The sequence below is a fragment of the Protopterus annectens genome, chromosome 1.part1 (assembly GCF_019279795.1).
Source record: "Protopterus annectens isolate FY-2018-M chromosome 1.part1, PAN1.0, whole genome shotgun sequence".
Classification (NCBI taxonomy): Eukaryota; Metazoa; Chordata; order Ceratodontiformes; family Protopteridae; genus Protopterus; species Protopterus annectens.
Window position 1 is genome coordinate 1,848,192,414 of NC_056726.1, and position 14,043 is coordinate 1,848,206,456.

Sequence of the window (14,043 nt, forward strand, 5' to 3'; positions counted from 1 at the left end):
CTTAGTCCATACTTGTATGAAGCACTACAAACTGGATGCCTTTTCTAGATCCAGAGCAGGCTTCACTAGGACCATTCCCCAGGGGCTCCACAACCTTTATCCTTTCTCGTTCGTCAGATAAGCTTTTGGAATCTACTCAAATGCAGTGTGTTTGTTGAACATAGCACAGGTATGCAAGTTCCACTTACCTGTAACAGTGGATGTTTGTAGATCACATTGCCTTACTGGCACTACTTTCCCACCATCTCCCTTTAGTTGGATGTGCATCGTTTATAGTTGGTGGTTGCTGCTGTTTTTCGTTTAGCAACTTTTGGTGTGAGTGGGTTGGCTGCCATTTGGAAGAGTAGGTGCTGATAAAGTTTGTGTTTTTCCATCTTCTCTCCCTCTTGGGCTTTAAGAAAAAACTGACGGCTGTTGTCTGTGGCTGTGAAAGACTATCCTGCTCTGGCAGCTGATTGACATAGACAAGCAGGAGGAGGAGCCTGAAGCTTTGAGAAACTACCAGTAGGAGGGTAGTAGGGCATTACTACCCATACACCAGTAAGGCAGTGTGTTCTACGCTCATCTACTGTCACAGGTAAGTGGAACTTGTGTGGCTGTACTTTAATGGACAATACTGACAAAGAAACTAAGGTACTGGAAGCAAATAACTAGAAAGGGATAGGTACCAGAGTGCAATGAGGCCAAGAAGACGTTTGGACTACAGGCTAGAGACTGCCTTCCCTACCAGGCATTAATATCAGAGTATAGGCAAAGAGAAAGGAACAGAGGAATCAAGTGAAAGACCTGCTTTTGTGGGGATTTTACCTGAATCTGGAACAGAAGCTGTTAAAAAAGGGATAACTAGTAGGGCATATAAAATATTGTTTGATAATCACAGGAATGAATCAGAGGAAGTTATAAAAGATTTGGAGGAGAGACTGGAAATGCAATTTATAAGAGAATAATGGGAGGACATATGTATGGCTCAAAGTATACAAAAAAGCCCAGAAAGTTTAAGATCTTTGCTAGGAAGTGTTTGCATAGGTATTTTTATACCCCAATCAGACTTCATAGAATTCTTCCTCAGGTAGATAGCAAATGCTGTAGATGTGATGGGGAAGAAAGAGGTAACTGGGAACAAGTGTTTTGAGAGTGCAATGAGTTGACAGATTTTAAAAATTTTGTACAGAGTATCTGTCAAAAATATTGGGTGAGCAAAAAAGTTTAATTAAGGATATGATTTTTTTTTGAGGTGGGACACAGGATCTTAATTGCTTAGACATAGAAATGCCTTATTGAGTTTAATTCTAATTTTGTTGACTGCTAAACAATCAATTACTAGAAAATGGAAATCAAAGTGTAAGCCAATTTTATCTGAAGTATTAAATATTATAAAAGAGATAAAAGAACTAGAAGAGTGATCTTTAGAAAACGGAAGGAGCAAATTACATAGAAATAAACAGAAATTGTAGGAACAATACATGCAGAATAATGTTCAGGAGGAGAAGGAGGAGTGAGGTTTAAGGGAGAGCAGGAATTCAGCAATTTGTGTAATGTTGGACTGATAACAGTTACTAGGAAAAAAGGATATGCGATGTACAATGTATGTAAATAGAAAAAATGTTATCATTTGTTTTCTTCTCTGTTAATGTATGTTTGCCAATGTCATAAGTGATAATTTAATAAAGGTGTTTGAAACAGCAAAGAAAAATGTACTATCCTCAGCTCAGCAAAGTTTCTGCTCTAGTCACATCACAATAACCTTTACAGAGCACTTCAAAAATCAATTGAATGGTAACTTGGCTGCTGGCACTTTCTGTTTGCCCACTTCATAGGTTCATAGGTTCATACTAGGCTATCTGCCCTAGGGCATTTTTTTTAAACTTGAAAACTTTTAACATAATTACTCATTCTGCTAAGATTGTGCATTTGACTGAATCAGGCATTAGTTTCAAAACCTCCAATTTGTTCAGTAACTGTCTTTCAGGATCCTAGTCAGTATGTTGGCATGAAGGCCTTTTGAAGGTTGAATAAATTAATGATGGACTTCAGCAAAGTGCAATTTAGCCCTCTCCTCCTCAGTAATTTTGATAACAATATGCATTCAGTTTCTAATTTGGGTAGCTGGTAAAAAAAAATATTCTCAGGTATTCAGAAGGAACCTCAGAGCTTGTGCTAAGGGCTGTGGTAAAAAGGTCTTGTTTCCAGGGCTGTGGTAAAAAGGCCTTGTTTCCACTATGCACAGATTTGCAATTCAGAGACAACCGCAATGGGACCTCGTTATCAGCTAATCTACATGTCTCTGAATTACTGTTACATACTGTGAGTGCAAATCAGCAATTCTTGTGGTAATTAACACTGGCAGATGATGCATTATGTTAGCACAGGCTCCCTCACTCTTCCACACACATATGGACAGTTAAACACACACAGCATATATCCCATACCTGTCGTTGTGTTGCAAGAAGGCCCCCAATGTCTCCTTTTTCCCTGTCCTGGTAAATTACAGATGATTGTAGTCAATCAAAAATGGTAAATATTAGAGTTTTATACTTACTTTTGTGCTGAAGCTGCATCAGGATACTAGACCTGTTGCTTTATTACCTTTATGTGTGACTTGGAGTCACATTTCAGAATTCTTCCTGATGTCATCTAGTGTTCCTTCTGACCTTGTTCTAAAGCATCCCCCTACATGGAAACACCCTATTCCCTCTGAACTGTGCCTGATTTTACAGGATGCTCTGTTGTTGCTTCTGACAAGCAAATATCTCAACTGTACACATTTTCTCAGAATCTCCAGATTTTCACCCCATAGTTTTACTCTGTTTATAGGTTCATAGGTTCATAGATGTGTACTAGGCTAATAGCCCTGGAGCCTTTACAAGCCTAGCCCATAGGATTACTTTGGCATCGTGCCACCTGACCTTAGTTCCCAGTGCCTCTATCGAGTACAGCTACTGGAGTGATCCCACTGGTGAATTTTCTATTTCCCATACACTCAGAGGGCCGGTGAGGTAGTCTGTTTGACATGTATGGGAAGTCTTTTCCATAGCATAGGCAGTCTCTGGGTTATGAATCTGTCCTCTAGCTTGTTCTGTTGATTGTGGTAATGAGGATGAGGTCTCTGGAGCATGTGGTGCGGAAGTACTGGGATCTCTTTACATGTAGCATTTCTAACAGAGCTGGGTCAGACATGCCTTTGTAAGTCAAGTAGAGATCACCTCTAAGTAGGCAAAATGAGACAGAGAATAGTTGGAGTTTTTTGAGTCTGTCCATATAGAACAAGTTTTTAAGAACTAGGATCCTCTTTGTGAGGTACTTTTGCAGCCTCTCCAGTTGTTGCAGGTGTCTAGTGAGGTACATGCCAAATGTGGCATTGTACTCGATGATTGGCCTAATGAGGGAAGACTAGAGGGAGACAATGACCTCTTCTTCCTGGATGCAAAATCCTTAGTAATGAGATGTGCCACATAGAAGGACTGTCTGACCACAGTGGGCCACCATCGATGTGGTAATTCATGGGAACTGGATTTTTCCCAAAGGGGATAACGACACATTTTTTGGCATTGAACTTAAGGCCATGGTTCTGACACCAGTCGTTGGTCTCAGTGAGGCCTTTCTGTAGGATGTCAACATCATTTGGGGAGTTAATAATAGCCCCCAACTTATAATTGTCTACAAAATTTGTCAGCTAGAGTCTCTTCATGTTGGCCTGGACTTCAGAGAAGTAGATACCAAACAGGAGAGGACCCAAGATCAGCCTCCACTCATGACTGGTCGTCAGTCTGACTTGGAGTCAGCTACTTTCACACTGTGGGTTCAACTGTGAACCAGATTCCTGAATAGGGAATGGTATCAAAGGCTTTGGCCAGATCAAGGTAGGCTGTATGAGCCACCTTCCCATCATCCACAGCTCTGGTGACTGACTCACAGAAGTCAACCAAGTTGAGCAGGCATGATCTCCCCTTCACAAAACCAAACTGTGGGGGATCCAGACTTTGGAGATTCCCTATATCCTTGTTTATTAGGTGCATGATGATGTGTTCCATAGCTTTGCATATCAGACTCATCAGGCTAATGGGGCAATAGTTCCCAGGATCTGTATTTGCTCCTCCTTTGTTGAGAGGGATGACTGTAGCAGTGTGCCATTTAGTAGGGACAAAGCCTGAGGTGAGGCTGTGATTGAACAGGGCACACAAGTGTGGTGCCAGTTTACTCTGTAGTTCATGTAGAACACAGCCAGGGATACTATCAGGTCCCATAGAAGTTGTATTCTTGGCCTTGGACAGTGCTGTTTTAATTTGTTCAGCAGTAATACTGGGTGCCTGGCAGACTACTGGTATTGTGATTGGTCCTTTGGTGAAGGAGAGAGGGATAAAGTTGGCACTGAATCTGTTGGCCAGTATATTGGCAATATCTGTTGGCTCGGTATAGGAGGTACCATTGTGTAGTAGCTCAGAGCAAATCTGGGTATTGCCGTGGAGATTCTTTACATAACTATAGAAGGCCTTGTGGTTGTCTTTACTATCTGCTCCAGTTCGGTTTTCATAGCTAGCTTTAGAGGATTTGATGAGGGATCTCAACTTTTTGTTGAGGCTGATAAGGGAGTCTTTCTCAAAACAAAAGATAAGCGATGCTCCACACCGTAAAACTTGACTAAACAATTTATTTAAGACTATGATAGCGACAAAACAACAAACAGAAATACAGAGGACAAGCACTTTCAGCTATTAAAGCCTTCTTCAGATACACATTCAAAAACCACTTCAACATAATATATAGCTTCTATCAGCCAATGACAAATAATATGTAAATATCATGTTTTAGCCTAACCAATAAAGGTGCTTATAGAAGCAACTTTATCATCCAATGTACTTGATTATTCTAATGAACTTTACCTAAGCAATAAAGGTAAAGATGTAAATCAGACTTCACTTTCCTAAATATCATTGGCTTAAGCTAGCAAATAGAAGTAAAAATGTAAATCAAACTTCTCTTCTGTATGGATCGATAGTTCACATCACATTTATATAAGAAACTACTTGCCAATATAATTTTCTAAAACTTTGGTAGTTAAAATACCTATAATATGCAAAATTCACTTAATAAAAATGCACCCTTGAAAGCATATATTAAAACATAAGCAAGCCTTACATTTGCTAAAATCTAAATACTTAAAATTAATGCATTGGTCGGGAATCGAACCCGAACCTCCCACGTGGTAGGCAAAAATTCTACCACTAAACCATTTTGAATTATATAAATAAATAAATAATTTCAAACAAATTAAATGAAAGAGCACTGGTATAAAATAATCGTACACACATTTGATAAAGCAGTCTCTAGCTTAAATGCTTAAAATTAATGCAATGACCGGGAATCAAACCCGATCTGAAGAAGGCTTTAATAGCTGAAAGCATTTGTCCTCTGTATTTCTGTTTGTTGTTTTGTCACTATCATAGTCTTAAATAAATTGTTTAGTCAAGTTTTACAGTGTGGTGCATCGCTTATCTTTTGTTTTTAGTTGTATTTTGCTGAGCGAGCTAAATTGGAGCATCCTTCTACTGTTTTAAGGGAGTCTTTCTCGTCTTGGGACTTTGCCTTATTCCGCATCAGTTTCCTCCTTCTGTTGCAGAGTTTGTTTATGGCAGGGGACCACCAGATTGGCTTCCTTTTTTTGGAGGAGAGCATCTTGGTTCTAATGGGTATGGCGAGATCCATGCATTTGTGTACGTGTTCATACAGTGCATTGGTGTATGATTCACCGGTCATGCAACTATTCCCCATTTGCATGGGTGCAGTGAAATTAGCCACCTCTGTTTTTAGGAGCCCAAAGTTAGCTTTGGAGAAGTTTTTCATGGTGGTTACCTTTGCGGGGCGAGTGGGAGGGATGTGGATTCCTACGGTGATTAGTTTGTGGTCAGACCTAACCAGAGAGGAGTTGACTAATGGTGTAGAGCAATGGTCGCCCATGTTGGTAATGACCAGGTCAAGGATATTGCTACCTCTAGTGGGGGTAAGAATGAGCTGGTCCAGGGCATTGAAATTAATGAATTCCAGGAAACATTGGGCATGTGTATTGGTACATGAGTAGTTTTCCCAGTTAATGAAGGGGTAGTTGAAGTCACCCAGTATGAGAGTGTTAGGTTTGACCCTAATATTCTCCAGGGTGCTTAGGAACATGGAGTGTGAGTCTTGGGACATGGTTGGGGACCTATAGCAGGCTACAACCTGAATTGCTGTCTTACCCAATGTTAGCTGCACCTGAAGTATCTCTGACGTGTTATGTTGGGCTATCAGTCTGGAGGTGTGCACATCCTTTAAGAATATGGAAACACCGCTGCCTTTAGAGCTTCGGTCCAAGTGCTGGGGCTGAAAGGTGTGAATGAGTTATAGCCTGGTAGTGCAGGGGTTCTTTCTACTGCCTTGAATCAGATCTCTGTTACAGCAGAAATGTCGATGTTCTTCATTTTAATGAGTGCTTCGAGCGAGTGCATTTTGAGATTTAGACTTCTAGCACTGAGCAGCATGACCTTCAGATTGCATTTGTTTGTAGCTGTTACTGTGGCAATTTGGTCTTTAGAACACCACTTAAAAAAGGCACTATAGGGGTGACAAGATCCTTGGCCAGCATCCGGAAGACAAGGGCTGACAGATGCAGGCCATCTCTGGCAAAGCATCGAGGTCTGTCAATCATGTCATCCCAGGCAGACAGATACTGGCTCCCCTTTGAATGATACCAGAAACTTAGCCAATTGTTGAAATCAATCATTTTCTGCTTGTACTGTGGTATCATTCTGGATGATGGTAGGAGGCTTTTCAGGGCTAGGGTCTTACCCACCTGGGCTACATAATCCAAGAGCTCCTCCATGTCTCTTTTCATGTAGTCCAGGGAGGTACGTCTCAGGTCATTCACACCCACATGTACAATGATAGAGTCATATTTTTACCTGTTATTGAGGGACCTGAGTGCGTGCATTATGTAGCAGATCCTGGCACCTGACAGGCAGCTGACTGTTACTTTCTCCTTATTCAACCAAGTGAGTGGAACATCAGTGTGCCTCACTATCGAGTCACGTATGACTAGTGTGTTGGGCATGCTGTTTTGCCATAGGGGCTTTGGTTGAGTGGCACACTGTTTAGCAGAATTATGTGTCTCGTGATTAGTGTTGTGTTGTGGTGGTCGAGTGCATTTCTGCCTTGGGGGTCTCTGCTGTTCGGGTAGATTTTTATTGAGAGCCTCCACAAAGGTGGGTGTGAAGTTTGTGTTTTTATGTGAAGGCAGTGCTGGTGTGTGTTCGATGTGGCTATGTGTTCCACGAGGTGTGGTGCAAGTGTTGACCTTCTCCTTTTGACCAGCTATGCCAGTCTTGGCTGGAGAGTGTGTGGCTTCCAGTTTGGATATATAAGAGCATCTCTTGCAAGACTGAGTGTTGGGAGGTAAGAGGAGAGGGTTGTCAGTGTACATGAGGCAGTTGCTACATTGCCTCAGGATGCCCAAGTTCATCAGGTTAATAGGAGAAAGCACAGGGAACTGACCTTTAGACATGCCTGGAGGGGTGGGTATTAATAATAAGTACTGGAGCTGTTTCCTTGTAGAATGTTTACTGCTGGTAGTACTTTTGTGTGCTACCACAATTGCTATAAGAACTCTGGTAAAGTGCTAGACTAATAAGCTAGTAAAAGTGCAGGAGAGGAGAGAACTAGCAGCTCTAAGGGAAAAATTGAAGAGCAGACTTTTTTATATCACTCATAAGCTTACAAACAGTCCTGGATACAGCAGAAGTATCTGGACTAGACTAGATTCAGGAAAGGTGAGAAACAAGCGCAAATACGGGCTTTTAAACCAGAAAGTTGGAAGAGATGGAAAAACTGCCCAAAACAGTCAATAAACTACAATTTCTGGGCCAGAACCCACTCCTCTTGTGGTAGATAGGCTACCTAGTGCTTACCACTCCCACTGATAAGCTAGAAGGTTTCCCTCCAACACAGAAAGGCTTGGGGGGCTCAGAAGCTTACAAGCAGTCCTGGATACAGCAAGTCTGTTTCTAGAGTAGCCTAGTTATAAGAAAGGTGGGAAACAAGTGCAAACACAGGCTTTTAAACTAGAAAGTTGAAAGAGATGGAAATCTGCCCAAACGGCCAATAAACTACAATTTCTGAGCCGGAAATCACTCCTCTTGTGGTAGATAGGCTGCCTAGTGCTTACCACTCCCACTGATAAGCTAGAAGGCTTCCTTCCAACACAGAAAACTTTGGGGTGGCTCTGAAGCCTACAAGCAGTCCTGGATACAGCAAGTCTGTATCTGGAATAGCCTAGTTATAGGAAGGGCAGGAAACAAGTGCAAATGCAGGCTTGTAAACTAGAAAATTGAAAGAGATGGAAAAACTGTCCAAATGGCCAATAAACTACAATTTCTGGTCCAGAAATCACTCCTCTTGTGGTAGATAGGCTACCTAGTGCTTACCACTCCACTAATAAACTAGAAGGCTTCCCTCCAACACATGAAGGCTTGGGGGCTCAGAAGCTTACACACAGTCCTGGATGCAGCAATGTTCTTCATGAAATGTAGTTATTTGGCAAACCATTGAGGAATACAGTGTGTACATAAGTGATACACATACCTCACAATTGTCCAGATATCCACAGTATGTCCATATTTTTGCCTCTTACCACATATATGAGCGCACTCTCACAGCCATCTCTTACCTGATTACAATAATAAACACACTTATCAGTTGACCCATACTCACACACCACACACACACACACACACACACACACACACACACACACACACACACACACACACACACACACACACACACACACACACGCATGCACGCACACACACGCACACACACACACACACACACACACACACACACACACACACACACACACACACTCACACACACATGGAAACCTACCCTATCCCCTAACTAATCTCCTTACTATGACCTCCCTGGCAGACACACCATGCAGCCCTTCACATACATGAATGCACACCCCACCACAAAACACTATCTCTCCACTAAACACTTACCTTTACCTTAATGAGTGAACACGAGCTTTTGTCTACATTTAACTTTTTTGTTGTTCGCTGATGTTTTCGTTTCTACGGTTCGTAAAAATGATAGTTTGTACAAAGTGCGATCGAGAAAAATGATAGTAAACCTATATATATATATATATATATATATATATATATATATATATATATATATATATATATAGTACTCCATGATAGCAAATGAAAGCTTACATGAAGCTAGTAAAGTTGTTATCAGAATATGCTTTCTGCCTACTATCAAATTACTGGTATGTACGCTTGTTTAATAATAATAATTTCTGTAAATATTTCAGTCATGGCCCATTTGGGCACATTAAAGAACATCATGTCACATGCCCAGCTGTCATAGAGATCAGGAATGGCTCTTCAGATTAATGGGGTATAATGTACCAGAGAAAACCTGAGTTATTTTCCGTAAATATTCTGAATATGTACCATATATTAATAATTAAATTAATAACTTCAGGGTGTTTACATGGTACTCTGTGGAATCAAATGAAAATATAGACAATGCTGGAAAAACTTTGCCCTGCTAGTTGCAAATATTTACATTTATTTGTCCATTAAATATGCAGATAAGCATATCATTCATAAATACACAACTATGTCAGAATTGGCATGGCATCGACAAAATTGCTTTACAGCTAAATGAAGAAAACATCTGCATGAACAAAAGTCACTCTGATATCTGGGGTCTTTCTATTATAGTTGCAAAAACATTAATGCTTGTATGCATAATTATAATATATAAATGCATATATAATCTAACTACATATTCAATATAAAATTATTGTTATGTCTATCCAACATTTTAAAATCAGCATTTATAAAAAAGAGTGTGTGCTGATTAACTTTGCCATTTTAACTTTTTTGTAATTTTATAGTTTTTGAGATATGCACATTTTAACACATTTTATTTTGTAGATCATAAATTAAAATAATTACATAACATAATTTATTACTATTTTCTTAAAACAATTATAAACCCTTGGTGCAGGCAGGCAGGCAAGTTACAGTGAAGAAATAGCCATATAATAATTCCATGCCTAGGCACAGCAGCACCTAATATTAATAGCTATCATAGTTTATTTAATGGCTAAAGTCAAAGGCTTCCATTTTTCTTTAGGTTTTCTTTTCAAATACTCATTTGAAGTACTCAGTTCAAGTGAGAAACTTCTTCCATCTGCTGATAAATGTCCAAAAGTTCTGGTGCAATGGTTGACTTCCATCACTTTGTGATACACTTCTTCACTACAATCAACAGTAAATTCAACAATATAAAAAAGGAGTACCACTCTTAAAACTGTCCATATATCCTAAAAATCTACCTCCTTAGTAATTTTCACCATTGCAGGCCAATGTTATTACGTCATTCTTGTAAAACTATTCTGAAGTTGGCCAAAACAGGACAGTCCAAGAAAAGGTGAACCCAGTCCCCAGTAAACTTCTTATTACAATGACAATATCCTGATGAAATATTGGAATAAATCCTGTGAAACCTAGATGGGTATAAAAATATTTAAACAAACATTACCATCCAAAAACTTTTTTTTTTCTTGATCTTGTACATATCTCGGGAGTAATAATATTTTCTCACACTTCTCCATCCTTATCTGAATTTTTAACTGTTGCCTCCACAGAATTCTGTTTTTATTAAGCTTCTCACTGAAAGGAGTAATTAAAATCTTAAAATATGATCTATCATACCTTTGCCCCTGTTCTCACTTTGACAGGTCTCAATTAACCAGTTCACCCAATCGTCTATCCATGATCTGGATGGAACCTATTATGTTCATCATATTGATCATTTCTGCAGTAGTCTTAGCTATATGGGATATATCCTGACAAGTGTATAGCAGCCAGCCAGCTTCCAAAGCTCCAGGGCTCCTTCCATGCACCCAAACTGTCAAGCAGCTTAAGCTGAGCTGACTAAAATACAAGTTTGGGCATGAAACCCTTCAGAGCTTTACTGCTGTTGAAGAGTATGCTCCTCTGAGAATTTCGAGGATTGACAATTGGCTTGTGCTTTCCTTTGCTGAGTAAATACGTTCCTTTAGGGGAAAAAAAGTATTTTCTTAATTTTACTGATGTTTTATTACTTACGCTTTAGGAAAGTTATTTTAAAGCTTTTTTGTGGAGAAACTTTGTTTATTTTTCCTTTGTGGGGCTGGCATATCATTTTAAAGTACTTTTTCACTGTGTTTTTTGTGTGAAAATAGTAACTTTTGTAGACTGGTAGTTTTACCGGCAATTTCTTCTTATCTTTCCTAAGACACCATTTTTGGCTTGACCGTAGAACAGACTATTGGTCCCATAGTCAGTCCTTCTTCTGGCCACAAAAAGAAAAAGTTAAGCAAACAGCCTTTGCCACCACAGCTGGCTAGCACTTTGCCTCAGCCACAGGTGGGTGACTGTTGTGGCCATTTGTTGTACCTCAAATTATTCATCTTTTACCCCAGATCCCTCTAGTGTAGCACCTGCAGCCACTGTGAGCCATGTTCTCTATAGCTTTTGTAGTCCCCTCAGTGGGCAAGGGAGAAACACTCTTGTTGGTTCTGGGAGAGGGAACAGGGAATGTTTTTATGTTCTAGAAGACAAAACGGCAACTGCAGTCAGTAAAAAAACACTTTATTCCTTAAGCACTCCAAATAGCTTTTCGTACGCACTGTGTACGAACTTCGTCAGAGGATCAATTAATTAGATAAGCACACCCTTTAAATAACTTTCTGCTAATCAGCTGATGTTACGCTGATTGTAATGTTAAAATTTTAAGAAATTTAAAATTAACAATTTAAAAACCAGCATCAAACAATGACTTATAACAAATCAAGTGACATGGTAGCAATATGTCAATAAATGCATACAATATTTCTATTCATATTATTATATATGAAGTAAAAAATACATGTCAAATATTATTAATAATAGAATATAATAATACTTGATACACAATATGTATAATAAAAATTTTTTTAATTATATACTTATATGTATATAATTTATATGTATAATGTATATAATTATTATATATAATTTGTAATTTATAACAACATTACACTACTCCAACCTGCCATAAAGGCTTAAATGCTTTAATATTTAAAGTTATTTGATAGACCATAAAATAAGGTCGTGGAGAAAGGGAAAGAAGGGAAAGAGAAGGAAGGGAAGGGGGGGGGGACGAACGGGGAAGGGGAAAAAGGGGAAAGAGGGGAAGAAAGTTATCTAGTTAAGCTACGTAGCTTTAAAATAGGCATAATGGAACAAATGTCATTTAACCCAGGTAGGCAATACGAAAATAATCTAATTTGCCAAATTAGTTCCAAACGTTCCAATTGTAATTCAATTGGTCCCCCTCTAATATTTGGTATTAGTTGGTCCAATATCCAGAATTTAAAATTATGGTCTGGGAATTCACTAATATGCCTGGCAAGAGCATATTCAGCATTAAATTTTTTAATATTATACACATGCTCATATATTCTATCTCGAAGTCTCCTAATGGTTTTACCCACATAGAAACAGTGGCATAGCTGGCATATTGCCACATATATAACCATCTTTGAATTACAGTTATTTTTAAATTTACTTCTTCAGGTAAACCCATTTATTTTAACAGTATGTCCCACGTAAATATATTTACAATAGGGGCAATTACCACATACCGACATGTTTTTAAAACTTGTAATTATATTAGAATTATTATTGATAGTATCCAAAATTTGTTTAAAATTTTTATCATGTCTTACTGTAATTTTGGGTCTATCCCCTAATTTCATTATCAATTCTTTATTTTCCTTCAAAATGTTCCAATTTTTATAAAAGATGTTTTTTAATAATGAAAAATCAGAACAATAAGTGAGTGTCAAACTGTATTCAAAAGGTAGCTCGGTCGAATTCAAATTAAAACTAGAAGAATTCGGCTGGTCTGGACTGACTACAGGGAGTGTACTAGATTCAATTCTCTGTAAAATAGGTTTATAAAACCCATTATTTCTTTTACCAATTACTTCATCCATGATGTTATCTATGAAGTTACTTGGATATGCTCTATTTAGGAACATATTTCTTAAGTTATTACACTCATCTACAAAATCTTCTAGATTGCTAACCATTCTGGCTGCTCTCACGGCCTGGCTTTTGACCACTGATTTCTTTTGATGAATAGGGTGTGCACTTGTAAAGTGCAGGAAAGTATTAGAGTATGAAACTTTCCTGTATATTCTAGATTCAAATCTACCTAATATTACATTCTTGGTTAGGAAGACATCCAGATAGGCTATTTCATTAACATTAAAATTAAATGTAAATTCGAGAAAATTTGTGGTCGAATTAAAAAAGGCAACCAAATCAGCTGCTTGATGGGCCGAACCTTCAAAAAGGATGAAAATGTCATCCAAATACCTCGTGTAGAACTTTATTTTAGAAGTAATTTCTGTTTGAACTAGAACATATTCCTTTTCCCAAAAGCTCATGACCAAGTTTGCAAAACTCAAACCACAAGGGGAGCCCATGGCTACCCCTTTCTTTTGATGATAGAATTTACCATTAAATGTTATAATATTATGAGCCAAAACTATTGTTAATAGTTCCTCAATAAGCCAAATCTCAGAGCCTGATACATTCATATTTTTCAGATTTAATGATATCCATTCTATACCCAAATCTTGTGGGATTGACGTGTAAAGATCTTTTACGTCTATAGTTAGTAAATTATAATTTTGATTGAAAGGTAATTCATTAATCTTACCCAGAAATGACCAAGAGTCTTTGCAAATAGTGGATTCCAGTTGAACATATTTATTCAAAAGTTTATCTACCATTTTGGCACAGGCATAAGTCATGCTGTTTTTTCCACTAACTATTGGTCTAAAAGGTGGGTTTGCCACATTCTTATGAATTTTAGGTATTCCAAAAAGAATGGGTACGACCGGTGATGTTAAAGTTAAATAATTAAGTTGGTCCAAATTTATTCTCCCTTCTATAAATA